Source organism: Leuciscus leuciscus (assembly GCF_965113295.1).
Source record: "Leuciscus leuciscus genome assembly, chromosome: 19".
NCBI lineage: Eukaryota > Metazoa > Chordata > Actinopteri > Cypriniformes > Leuciscidae > Leuciscus > Leuciscus leuciscus.
In genome coordinates this window covers 10,764,208-10,777,935 of record NC_138743.1, presented here as the reverse complement: position 1 = coordinate 10,777,935, position 13,728 = coordinate 10,764,208, and the positions used below count along the sequence as shown (strand labels likewise).

General features: G+C 37.2%; 1 protein-coding gene across 2 annotated transcripts in view; it reads right to left on the bottom strand.

Annotated features, from left to right (window-relative positions):
- The window catches only part of itpkb (inositol-trisphosphate 3-kinase B), a 33,148-nt gene that overhangs the window by 14,085 nt on the left and 5,335 nt on the right, over positions 1-13,728 (bottom strand). The window lies entirely within an intron of this gene.

The following is a 13,728-nucleotide window of genomic DNA, read 5'->3' as shown; positions in this document are numbered from 1 at the left end:
TGCTGTTAGAGAGGGGTCGGGAGCTGTAAGGGCTGGTTTGCTTTGTGTGTGTCCCCTCCATGTCCCCTATCCTCACCCCTAGAGACAATTGTGGAAACTCAGTGATCCAGGGGTCGCCATCGTTGCTTGAGAAAGTAGAGGGCTGATGTTAATAAGATTGTAGCTATAAGTGTGTGAAGGTTGCCTATAAGCCATTTCATAAATGTCCAAAAAGCGAAAACAAGAATTCACATGCCGTATTTGAATACAGTGCTTAGTTATAAACATTTTAAACTTTCTATTATTACTATAATTATTGTTAATATTATTATTTTGAAAAAAATTAGTGAGCAGTCTTAATTTTAAAAGACTTTTTTATAAATTGCTTATATGTGTCTGCTGACTAGAAGCAACATTGTGCAACAGAATAGATATGGATCTAGGATATGCATGCCATAGATGTAGCAACTATAAAGAATATTGCAGATGTCATGTTCATTTTTTTCCTTTTTTATCCATATGGATATGGATGTAGAGAATATGCATGTGATTAATGCAGCCGAAATAAAGAATATTGCAGGTGAGGTTTTGTGTTACTTTTTATTTGTATTTTTATAATAAAACCATTTTTTATACAATATTAAATGTTTTAGTATTTGCTACTTTTAGGTTTAAGTAAACATTTAATTTAAAAAAAAATGAGCAAAGAGACAATTCTGTCATTTAGCAGTTTGTTTTCAATATTCTGACATCAGCAAAATCATTGGTTCATTTAATTCCGTCGCACAGTTTTGCATTCAGATAACATACTTAAAAAGGACACCTTAAATATTTTTCAAAATTATTTTGTGTATGGGATTCATTTAATAATCATAATTATAATGGTTATTATTATTTATTTTTTTATTATTTAAAAAAACTTTGTAAAGTGATTTACGAAAATTACTTAACAGTTTTTTTTTTTTCAGTAGATTAGCTAAGATTACTGAATGTGACTGAGGAGAGAGGTCTGATCTGTTAAATAAAACAAAATAGCTACAGTATGCAGAGGTTCTGGTTAATATTGAAGCATTTGACATGAAACAGATGCTGATGGTGTGCTGTGGTTTGGGCCACTGCAGAAAGCACTTAAAAACCCAAGGATTGAAGGACAGGTAGTGTTTGCCAGACATTAAGATCTGAAGACCACGGGGTCCTAGTGTACCTCCTGATGACAACACAAATTAAAGTTCAGTGGAAAGACAAAGTGGATCTGAGAGAAATTTCTATAGTGAGGTAAATATTCAGGATGTGGGAAAAAACAAACAAATGGAAAACTCTCAGGAAGAGATGGGAGTTTAGTTAATTAGAGAGCAACAGTCATGTCAAAATGCCCACTGTGTAAAACAAGCTCTAGATCATAAAGACTTCTAAATGTGTCTGACACAGTTGTTTACTTTCACAGCTTATTTGCTTCCATGAATAATTATGAGATTCACAGTTGTAAAAACACCTAAATCTCATGTGGCTTTAAGCCAATAGCAGAGTTTTAAAAGCATTTTCTGCTGTGATTTTTGGGGGAAATATGCAAAAAAAAAAAATTAAACTGAGCTATACTGCACTCTTAATCATAGATGAAAGCATAGTCAAATTAGTCAAAAATATTTAATAACTGAACACTCAAAGGGCCAGAATGTAATTTTACAGTCCAACTACAGAGAAATTGAAGCAAACCAGAATCTATTACCTGTAACGCTTTGAGCACCAAGATGATTGACGTAGCACAAAAAACCAGCACGGGGGCGATAAAATTCCAGATGTGCGTGATGAAAGATGACATGGTAAAAATCGGTAAAATCATACACTAGTGTGCTGCGTGCAATCACAACGTAAGCTGGAATTTGAGTGAAGGAAAGTGCAGGGTAATGTGGATTTCTCATTTGTTTCCATACAAAGCATTCAAAAGCACAATTGGCCCATGCAAATATGCTGGCAGGCCAAGCTCAATGTGAAGAGACCACATTAAAACTCTATGGCATGCCTGCGAAGGCCACGAGCAATGCAAATGTTCAGTGTTCTTTAAACTCACCTGGAATTCTAAGAGTTTGGGATAACATGAGAAACAGCTTATACTGTATAACACCTGCCCATGATTTTGGTTCAGAGATTATATCTAAAACCCTCGAAAACAAAATGCATTGCTCTGTCGCATCTGCACTGTAACACTTTTTTAAAAGTTTTAACTCTTAAAAAAAGGTGGCAGTTTAATTATTTTTAGTCTATGTTTTGAGTAAAATGAACTTGATACTACTTTTGCTCTTTTAATGTGACTAAATGGGTTTCATGCGTAGGTGTCGATAATAGGTCTGTGGTGTGTTAGTCAAGAGGGTCAGCCATCTGAATGTTTATAATATCTTTAAATAACTAAAGGACAGTGTCACCAGTGTTTTCAGACTGAGATGAGGTCAGCACCTTGTTTTGACATCACCAATGTGATTTGTGAGAAACTGACTTCCTTTTCCCGAAACGGGATGATGAATGAAATATTTTTGTGAGTATTGCAGGGCGATGATGAGAAAGATTTTCAAAGATTTTGATTACAGATTTTTACAGGAAATTACAGAAATCTAATTATAATTTTAAAGGAATAGTTCCCCCAAACACTGTTATCACTCACCTCTGTGTCATTTTAAAATTGTATAACTTTCAATCTATGGTGGAACAACCCGGGTGAGTGAATGATGACAATTTTCATTTTTAGGTAAACTGTTCCTTTAAGATTTCAAATAATATGCTTTAAACAGTTTTGAAAGCAATTCATAACTTGGAGGCTTAAGATTTCATCATACATACGAGATTACATCAATCACAATGTATTTTAGGAGCAAAATTTTACCGCTAGAAGGTAAATTTGTATTGAAATCCAGAATCGTGCTAAGGTTTGATGCAAAATACGAATTTACGAATCTGGTAAACAAGCCTCTCTAGACAGGGTAGCTTGCATTCAGATTAGACAGGGTCTGATATTTGCATGCAGAAACGCATTTGCATGGCTTAGTTTGTGGTTGGAGAAATACTTAAAGGGTTAGTTCACCCAAAGAAAAAAAAGAAAAAATCTGTCATTTACTGATCCCTTTGGCAACCCTTTTCCATGCAATTACAATGAATGATAACAGAAATCTTTGAACATCAAAAAGGATGCAAAAGCATGGCAAGCATCATGAAAGTATCATAAATGTGGTCCATATGTGTTATATTCAAATACTTTGATAGTAGTGAATAACATTTACATTTAGTCATTTAGCAGACGCTTTTGTCCAAAGCGACTTACAATTTAGGTCAAAAAGTGCTCAAAATATAAAGTTCAGGCATTGTTCAGAGTAACATAAGGGAGGATTATAGGAAAGGTTTTTTTTTAGTTTTTTTTTAGGTTAAGTGCTCACGGAAGAGATGAGTTTTCAGTTGTCTTTTGAATGTTGTTCTGCATTCCGGATGAGGGTGGGAAGATCATTCCACCAGCATGGAACCGTGAATGAGAATGTTCTGGAAAGTAATTTTGTGGCTTTCTGTGATGAAACCACGAGCCGTGGCTCATTGACCGATCGTAGACTTCTGGTAGGGATGTAGACTCGTCAGAGCGAGTGAAAGTTGGGAGCTGACCCTGTGATAGAATAAGTTATTAATCTTTCCCTTGGATCATTTAGTTAAACTGAAGAACTGAATCAGTCTGATATCTGAAAGAACCATTCAGACCAGTTTTGTGAACCATATGTCCTGATTCACTGAAATAATTAAATTCAAATTCTCAAATTGGACATTGCTGCTTCTTACATGGATTCTCAGGACTGCTGGTTTCACACAAAGCTATCATACAGTACTATCATACAGCTTCAGAAGAATTGGAATATACTTTTATAATATTTTGATGGTGCTTTTTATGGTTCTTCAAAATCTTCTTCTTTTTTTTATTCCAGGGAAGAAAAAACGTCATGAGGATGAGTACATGATGGCAGAATTATCCTTTTTGGGTGAACTGTTCTTTTTTTGTTTTAGTAAGAATTTTTAAATCAACTCCAGATGTAATGAACAGATGAGAAAAAAAATGAGGTTAAAAATTCAGGTGTGCTTATACTCACACATATTCACGCATTACTCATTACAAGATTTCTTTCCAATGGAATGTATTTGCTGCATGAATTGGGTGGCAGTAAATTGAACAGTTCAATTTTACATTCTGAATGTATTGCAGTTCATTCCCTGGATTGCTTTGCTCATTTTATCATAAGTGTGTAAAAAAGAAAACTGAATACTGAAAATTAGTTCAAGAGAAAACTATTTTAAGTTTGTGTGGTGAAAACTTGACATCTTTAATAGTATTTGATTGCACGCACAACAGGGTCAAAAGGAGAACTAAAGGTAAGCGACCTCCCCTCTGATGATAAGTGCAACATCATCTCAAAACCACAAAAGTTTCCGACGGCAATGCACCCTGGGAAACACCAAGCACCAATGAGTTCAAGTAGATGTTTGCATGCACTGCAGCACTAGAAGTCTATCAAGTCATGCTTATTTTACCGAAGACCACAGATGGTTGCTCTGTAAACATCAACCCGCAATAACAATCAAAGCAAAGCCTCTGAACAAAGGAGAAATAATACTGCGTAATCTCAAAGTGAGCCTAATAACAAGACTTAAGAGTTTTGCAGTCTTGCCTTTCTGGAATACCAGAAAAATAAACTGTCCCATAGAGGACGTAAAAGCCCTCCCTCCCATCTCAAACTCTTCTCCCTTCGCTATTGTATAGAGCCACTATCAATGGCTCAGGGTTTTGTTAATTTGAGCAGAGGAAGCAGGAGCGCCGTATCGCGAGGGGAGCACTCCGTGGCGCTGGGTCGTGCCATTGTTCTGATAAGGCCAGGGTTAGCTATATCGAGCACAAGGAAAGGGATGCCGCTCTTAACAGCGTCTCCTTGACCTCACGGGTGTTGTTAAAGTTTCCACTGAGCACTGAGGGAGGAAGTGGCTTTTAACCCCTCGAGAGGAACCTCTCTGCGAGACAGGAAAGTGCAGAGGGCTCTGAGACAGTATTTTCCACATCTGCAAGCAATACTCAGCAACATAGCCAAAGACTGGGTGTTATTTTCTGGAGGCCTGACAGCCACCATTCCCCTTAAGCACCTAAATGCATCCGTGGTCAATGTAGCCAGCCTTACCACATGCTTACCACATGTTTTCTGTGTGTATATATATATATATGAATATATACACAGAAAACATGTCATAGTTTGTAGCAAGGCTGGCTACATTTACCAAGGATACGTTCAAGCATACATGTTTATTCTAATGTTTCTCAGAAAGACATAATACTTTTACATATATATTTTTTTCTTAGTATATATCTATTATTCTTTTTGTGCTTTTGTGAACTTAAATCTCGACTCGCTCCGGTTATCCAAACATCAGCATATGTGGTTGGTCACCAAAAAATTATTCAATGTAAAATGGAAGTATAGTCTACTTTATAGTGGAAGAATAGTCTACATTAGCTCATGTACATGTTTAAATAGAATGAACTTAAGTTGTGACAAGATGTTAAAGAGTTGTATCATTATCAAGTATCATTAGCTCATTCCCACTGCGCAATGTGACGTCGTAGTGACGTCATTTTCATGTAATTTTTGGACGTCCAAATTTGGTCCATTGAAGGGGTTGTTTTGTAACGCCAGGCGACGTCTTTTTTCGACGTCTTCCGCACGTCTAATGTTGACGTCCGTCCACAAAAGTTTGTTTACAATAAATCGCGCTCAGTGCTCTCAAACAAAACAGTCAGTGGAGACAGACACACACACACACACACACACAAACACACACACACACACACACACCTTGCTTTACCTGGGAATCGAACTCATGATCTTCTGTTCCAAGCGCCAACGCACTACTGTTTGAGCTACAGCATCAGTCTTGTATGACTTGTATTCTTATGGGAAAAGGTAAGACATTTAAGATATGCATCCATATCTTGAATATCCTGAGCTACAAGTTTCCATTGGCAAGTCAGGTACAGGTCTAAATTCCAGCAGACCATGTCTGTTTAGAAAAACATGCATGAAAAAAAGGGTCAAGAAATTAGGTACAGCTAGACTCGTTAATTATCTTAGAGGATATTAGGATATACAGCTCAACACTTGTCAGATAGTATTATTTATCATGAATTCCTCTTTGACAGTTGAGAACGAAACCGTCATGTTCCTTGGCACTCCCGCCCTTTCAAAGTATGTCATAGCTGTTCCTGCTTGTCCTGAAACCGGTCTTTTCTCATCAATGACAGGAGAGTTCTTTCACAGAAGCGAGACCTCCCATTAAACTGCCGTTTTACTGCACCCTATGTACACAAAGGTGTAAAGCTGCTATAAGACGCTAAGTAGAAATTTGTATTATTTGCTCCTTGTGGGATTCATTGAAATAAAATACACCCTCTTCTTTACATATTTCCTTGTTTGAAGATGACGTATAATGGAGTAGGGGTGGGTCTGCTATGCAAGAGAAAATGTACACGACATATTTAATAGCTCTGCCCAGAAACATAGTGAGCTGTCTACTGCTTACATAGGGAGCTTATTAAATAGGAAGCATCTTAATTGTCATAGTAAAGAGATCAACAGAATCATTTTGGGCAGGGTTTAATGTAAAGTGTCTAAAGTGAATGTAAACAGACCAAAAATCGGGAATGGTCAAAAAGATAAGATCTGTGCATTAAGACTTGCGGTGTAAAAACAGTTTAAGTAAGCGGTCAGTTATTCAGTTTAGTGACGCAAAATACCATGACTGACCAATTGGAAGCAAGCATTCCACCGAGCCGTGCAATAAGGAAAGGCACGCAGGTTTTAACAAGGGGAAGGGAGTTGCAGGCCTGGGTTACGCCTGTGCATCAAAGTCACCACTTCAAGAGAGTCTAGAGAAGTGCAGGGGGCATCAAAGAAGTAGCTCACTGCTCATTTCCAGGAGTAAACCATTACACACATCTGTTTCTCAGAAAGGCAGTCACAATAACATTCCTTATCTCAGCCAGCTGTGCTAAGAATGCCTCATCTCATTCTGTGTCTCTTTTTCTTTTTGCAAAATTAGTAGAAGTAAATGTTAAGCTTGCATTTAAAAAACATTTTTTTTTAAACATTTAACTCCATTAAAAAAAACTAGCGCTTTTTCCTTCCATATTAAGTGTAAACAACCACACATTAGTAGTAGAAGGGTGGTTTCCCCATATAGAGTTCTACGGTGCGTACAAGTAAAGCCTACTATTTAAAAAAAGTGGCCAGCAAAAAAAACAAAAAAAAGGCCGGTGCACTTCCTGTCTGTTGCATTTGAAACGGCTCCCTCCAGCAGCACTGCTGCAGCAAAGAACCCCAGCTGTTTGAACCAGGCATGCCTTGACGTCAGCTGGTCGCCAGGCAACCGTCAACCACAGGGGTGTTACATTTTCCATTGCTCGTAGCCTTCAGATCCTCCAGTGTATCATGCTACAGCACTTGTATGCTCACAGTTGGGGCGATAGAATCAACCTCACACAAAAACTGTTTGTGTTGGGTTGGCTCGCACTGCGCTGCAGGAGTGTACGAGTTCAGAGCAAAGCCACGCTAAGACTGAACAAACACTCAGAGCTTGTTTTGTCAGTCTATATCTGGTTGGTGCTGAACATTTAAACTTTATTCAGACAACACATTTAGTATTTTTTGCACTTAAAACACTTTGTCTTTGTTTTGTTGTTCTAACATGTCAGCTTCTGGCTCAACCAGTGGTGTGAGTTTGGGGGCGGGACTACCTGTTAGTTTGACAAATGGAGGATTGGGGCAGGGTAAAAAAAAGAATTTGGGAAACCTGTTAGAAACTATTATTTTTGAAGTTCCGTTTGGTCCCACTAGTTGGTACCAACATGTAGAAGAAATTACACAAAACAGCATTTAAAAAAAGTCAATCTATTTACTTTTTTAGTGCACATTGTCACTCCTATTGATATATGATATATTGGTGCATGTGCCAGTATTCATTAATGTGGTATAAATTGGGTTAATGATCAGTATTGTTAGTGTGTGCACTTCAAAATATTGTGAATAATTGTAGGTGGCGGTGCCTTATTATCCAAATTGTTTACATTTTTTAATGCACATTAGCTTCTTTTCCATGAACTAGGTTTTTAAATTTATTACACGTATGCTGCGTAAACATTTGGTCTGATTTTCACATTGGTCCGAACAAAAATCGCAGATGGGCTGAAAGAAAATACAAATTCACTCTCTGACAGTAGGTGGCGCATATGGAAAAGTAGAAATACAGCGTATGTACATGAAAAACATTTAGGGCTGCAACAAGTAATTGATCAAATAAATATGAATAATAATGAAAATAATAGTGAATGTGTTATACTAAGCACTTAAAAAAAAAAAAACATATCGTTTGCCATAGCTTGCCCTGTCATGTGCTTTGACATGCTGTTTGTCAAATATACTAGGTTAGGGTTAGTTACAGTACTTGTATTTATGCATAATCTACTGTTATTAGTATAGTACGTACATGTAGTAACGTATAAATGAACCTTAAAATAAAGTTTTACCATATATATTCTTGTTATACTTTAAATGTGTAAAATTCTTGTAAAACAAGTAACTGTATTTTTATTAGGGCAGTAAAAGGACTATTGTAATGGAGTATAAATGTTATGTTCAGTTGAGTGCATGTGTGTTTTTCCCACCTCGTACAAGTTAACATTTACTCTATTCTTTTATTTTTCTTTATTATCATTTAGTAAATTAACTTCTGCTTTCCAATGTAAGGAATTGGTTTAAATTTGAACCCCTTTTTTGCACAAAGTGTTTAATTGTACATAGCCTACATAGATACAATCACTTAGCACATTGTTTGAAGGACAACATTGAGCAGGATGTGGAATTTTGTAAATAATGGATCCATATTAAATTAATTAAATTAATGTACTATACTTTAGTTCAATAATGTTTTTTTATTTAATATTTTGTATTTTTAGGGGATTTTATGGTACTAAATTGTATCTATGTAATAGCTATGATCCATTTATTACCTGTTAACCACTTTTTGAGCATTGACCGGAAAATGAAATTTCCAACTTAAACTGTCGAGGATCTTGAATGCTTTGGAGCACAGACTTGAGTTTAGTATCTTTTTAAAGAACACACTTTAGATTATTGCTAAAGTGAGAAAAAAAAAGTGAAGCTAAAAAATGTTATAGAAGTTTAAGTTTATTATGAAAAAAAAATACTATTCCCCCCCCCCAATTTTTTTTTATCTAAACCTGTGAGAAAAGCAAAGCCATAAATCTAAGTAAGTTGAACTCCAAATTTGAGGTTGATATCCCAATTTGCTTTCAGTATAATTTTGTTTGGGCGCAGTACCAGTAATTTCTACTATGAAATTCGCTTCCCATTCATTTCCAATGCGGTCATTATCGTGTGTGTGTGTGTGTGTGTGTGTGTGTGTGTGTGTGTGTGTGTGTGTGTGTGTGTGTGTGTGTGTGTGTGTGTGTGTGTGTGTGTGTGTGTGTGTGTGTGTGTGTGTGTGTGTGTGTGTGTGTGTGTGTTCACAAAGAAAGTGCTAAACTAAGAAATAATTGCCAGATTAATTGGTTGAATTAAAATAATCATTCGTTGCAGCTCTAAAACCAATAACTAAATACCTATTGAGTAATAGTTTTAGCAAACTCACATTCATCCACTTTCAGTTCATAATGCTCACTTTTCGCTATCCAATCAATTCATGATCTCTCAAATGGTGACTTATAAGGAATAATTAAATTATTTAATGCCAACTAATATGAGAACAACAACAACATTTCGCAACAAAGCGGCACTCATGTGAGTGTGTGTGTTCATTCAGTTAGCACAGCATGTATGACACGAACATGTGTGCCACACACACTATTTCTAGAAAGCTGTCCGCCCACTTTCTGTTGCCTATACCACCTACAGCAATCCACAGGCCTAGACATGTTTCATCATCGTGTTCAAATTTTCACAGAAACTTTAAAAGCCTTTTGGGTTTACATAAGGTTAAAACAGCCAGAGCTTATTAAACTGCCAATCATTTTAGTGTAACGTAACATCATTCCAATATATTGACCTAATACAGTCATCATCAAGGACATAAGCAGAACAATTAGAGCACTGTTTTTAAGCTTCACATTCCAGAAATGTGTAGTGCAAATAGATAAAGTAATACTCTAAAAAGCAATGGTTTTCAAAAAGTTTTAGTTTAAGACCCAGATTTTACACTGGAGTGGACATAGTTGTTGTTGTTTTTTTGTATAATTTTATATATTATATATTATTATGTGTGTGGGGATAGATTGTTGTATTTTCTTTTCCTTTTAGAAGTTGATTAACCCTATTTATTTTGCTATCCTAACTATACATGATTATATAGTTAGTTGCATTGTATTATTTGCATTTAACATAGTTTTTTTCATCTTCTGACCCTATAAGTCACACCAAATGAGAACCACTGAAGTAAACTAACCTGAATCATGCAATATAACGCAGCTCCACGCTTTGGTAAGTAAACAAAAAGTGGCAAAGTCTTGCAATGTAAATGCTCACAGCTTTGCTCACAGCAGGCTACACTTGCTGTTGGGTTTGCTAGAGCAAGTAACCACAAGCCTCTGTGCAGAGACAGACAGACAAACACACACATGCACAAGGGTTCTTCCCTCATCTGATTGACACAGGAAAAGGAGACACCATATCAGGGGAGATACTGAGCATGCAGAAAAGTGAACCGCATCTCTGACTTGCACTGGAACAGTGTTATCTTGTGCATTTCATCTTTCTTAATTAATAGAACTTGCCACATAAACAACAACAGTGCAAACCGCTTAGTTAAAACAGAAAGTAGAACATTTTTCAAACATTTTCAAACAATAATTATTCTTAATAGTGGGGTAAAGCATAGCAAATGGTGCATTTTTTTACACACTTAAACAACCAGTCTAGGTGCATTGCTCAAAGCACACCTTTAACCTGGTTGCAAGTAGGAAGTGCACATAAAATGTAATCTTGAGAAACTCATCTGTGGTGTAGTTTCACTTTCTGTGCTATTCGAAAACATTCACTGATCCAAAAAATGTATGAGTTTGCAGTCTCGCTAGAGTGAAATGTGCAACAGCTGTCAAAGGAACCAAAGGAACCGTGCTTGAGGGATCCCCTCTGCTGAGCACATGGGACGTAATTAGCAGCAATAAACCACAACACAGCTATTAGCGCTTAAAAGGCAAGCCCACTGGAAACTTTTCTGGGTCGCTTGTTTGACTAAAAGCACTGATAACAAGTTTGTGGTTTTTATCACTCTTCATTTTTTCCGAAGGCCCAGTGCAGCCCACAAAACAAACCACGCTGCAAGTGTTTGTAGAGTAAAATGAATACAGATATGTTTATTGCTCATGAATTTCACCCCTTACCGTGTTACTGTGTGTGGTGAGAGGCTAAGTAGAACCATGAAATGTGAGATAAACCTGTTTTGGAAAAAAGAATGAGATCATTGAAAGCATCTGTCTTGCCATTTTTAGAGTGATAACCCTTTGGAAAATTTCCTTGTGATAACACTTGTGATCCCTCAGAGCCTGGAAACAACCGAAAAAATAAAAACTTAAACAACCACAGAATATTTCAACAGTCTAAGAACACAGTGTGAGCCAAAGGGCTTTCCTACAAGGCTGTCTAAAGAAAAGAAATGAGACCCTAAGAACACACTGGTCTGAGCCAAGCCAATTTCTGAAATATATACACAAAAACATGAACTGAAGTCATCTAAAAGCGTCAATACATGCTAACTGAAACATAGACTAAGCTAGGGATGTGCTAAGAAACTACATATTTATTTTGTTTAATGACTTTATTTCACAGGACAATGAAGAAGGGATAGGAGAGTACAGGTAGAGAGCGGAGAAGAACAGGACAGGGACATGACCGTGGACTGAGGTGATCCCGGATCCCTGTGTCAAGGCACCATTGACAAATCTGTTGTAAAGAAACCCCCTGTATTATTATCCTGGTTTCAAGTTCACCCGTCCCAAATCAGACACGGTTCACATATGACACGTCCTTGCGCTCTAAAGCGGGTAGACAGAGCAAAACATAAAGGAATAGAGTGCAAGGATCTCAAGATTTTTTTTCTTTTTTTAACCTGACAGACCATCTTGAAAATGCAATGTTGTCGGTGCCATAAGTTTGTGGGCAGCACTCTGACGTGCAGCTGTACCTCAGGCAACCCGAGTTCTGAGTCCTGACTTGTGGTCCTTTCCTGGTCCTGATCCTTTCTCTCCTCTCCAATTGTTTCCTGTCTATCTCTATAGTGTCCCATACAAATAATACAAAAAATATCAAAAAATAAGTCAACATCACTAATTGATTAGACTAGAACACTTTTTAGCAGCAAAGCTTTAATTAGCGTTCTGACGGAATGCTAATCGACTAGTCAATTAGTCAACAACTATGACCCATCACTAATGTAAGCAAAATATAAAACACAAATCCTTGTCATGAACTTGTGCTAGTCTAGAGTGCACCAGTAAATCTGACCAGTAAAGTGAGCAATAAAAAGCTCATTTTTATTGACGGTTCCCTGAATCCCAACCACATGCGGCTCTTCTAGTACGTCTGCCCTCCGAAACCAAAGCCATTCCATTGTAAATGCACATGTACGGGAACAGCAAAGATTCCATCGCAGAAGTTCAAGGTTATCAAGTAATCTCGCCCTTGTGATCACTGTGAATAGTTAAACAATCTTTTATGAGTGCTATCATTCCTCAGGATGCTACAATAGGATGTTTGCTCTCCTCCACTGTGTGTTTACAAGAAATAGACGTCACATAAAAGGGACCTACGGCATAGATCCTGTGTGGCGAGCAGAGACACATTATTCTACAACTTAGTGTGAGGCTGGAGGACTGTGTGACATCCATGTCTAAACAATGAGCTCCTCTGTAACAGCATGCTAGCTGCAGGGTCTCTTGATGCGACTGCAAACGCAACATGCCTAAAAAGGCGGGCCCACACATTCTCATGAGGGCAGACATGTCGCAGAGACAAGCGTAACCCCATAGTAAATGCGTCACACATGTCACTTCTAAAGGACATGACTGTATAGCCTAAGCTATTGAGTTTTTTTTTTTATAGCTGCTAATGCAGCTGATTATCAGGTCTCCATGTTTCAATTACTTATAATGAATGTTTTGCTTGAAAAGCTAATAAGAATTTTTAACATACTGGTAAAGTATTTATTCCCATGTAACCACTTCATTTAATGACAAATCATGAATAAAACTATAAAATTAAGATACCATGGAATAGTTGCTGTCACTAACTTTACATGTACAGCACTATTTTGTTCCTCACTCTGTTTTGTATTTTGTTTAAAGGGCGGCCAACTAAAGTCAGAGAAAAAAGTCCATCTGACAGCAGGACACAGAAGTACCATTGTATGTGAGAATGTCAACAGTTACTCTGGGTGAATACAGACGAGCACTGAGCAGGAAAGCGCAAGGACAGTGTAAATGCACTGGAGGAAGTTGAGAATACACAAGATGAATTGTGGGACTGACCAGTATGTGTATCTCCTCAAGGTAAAATCTATGCCCCTGAAATCATTTCTGCAAATCACATAAATTGCAGACATTTTAAAAGCTATTGTGTTTGAATCTGACCATAGCAATCATTTCATACACATGAGCTTATGAAGCATAAGCAC